The sequence below is a fragment of the Sinocyclocheilus anshuiensis genome, unplaced genomic scaffold, assembly GCF_001515605.1.
Source record: "Sinocyclocheilus anshuiensis isolate Anshui unplaced genomic scaffold, SAMN03320099.WGS_v1.1 scaffold469, whole genome shotgun sequence".
NCBI classification, from domain to species: Eukaryota; Metazoa; Chordata; class Actinopteri; order Cypriniformes; family Cyprinidae; genus Sinocyclocheilus; species Sinocyclocheilus anshuiensis.
Window position 1 is genome coordinate 326,128 of NW_015537995.1, and position 406 is coordinate 326,533.

Sequence of the window (406 nt, forward strand, 5' to 3'; positions counted from 1 at the left end):
TTGTTCCTTTTTAAGTTACCATGGCATTTATTTGGCATACGGTATCCTTTCTCTCTGAGAACATGGGGGTTGCCATGGTATCGTGGGCACCTTATAAAGCAGACTATTGTGTGTGTGTGTGTGTGTGTGTGTGTGCGTGTTGTAAAAACCGATGCCAGGTTTCTTTAAGTCTCAGGCACTCTAGATGCCCAGAATGTTGAAAATACTAGGCCGCATTATATTAGCTACCATACAAACAACAGCACCTTAAAACTAGCTACCACACAAACAACAGCACCTTAAAACATCAAAAAGCTTTAAATTTAAGCTTGTTCAACTTTTACAGGGTCATACCAAGATTTCTTCTACTTTCATAAACCTTTTCACCTAAAACATGTGTATATATATATATATATATATATATATA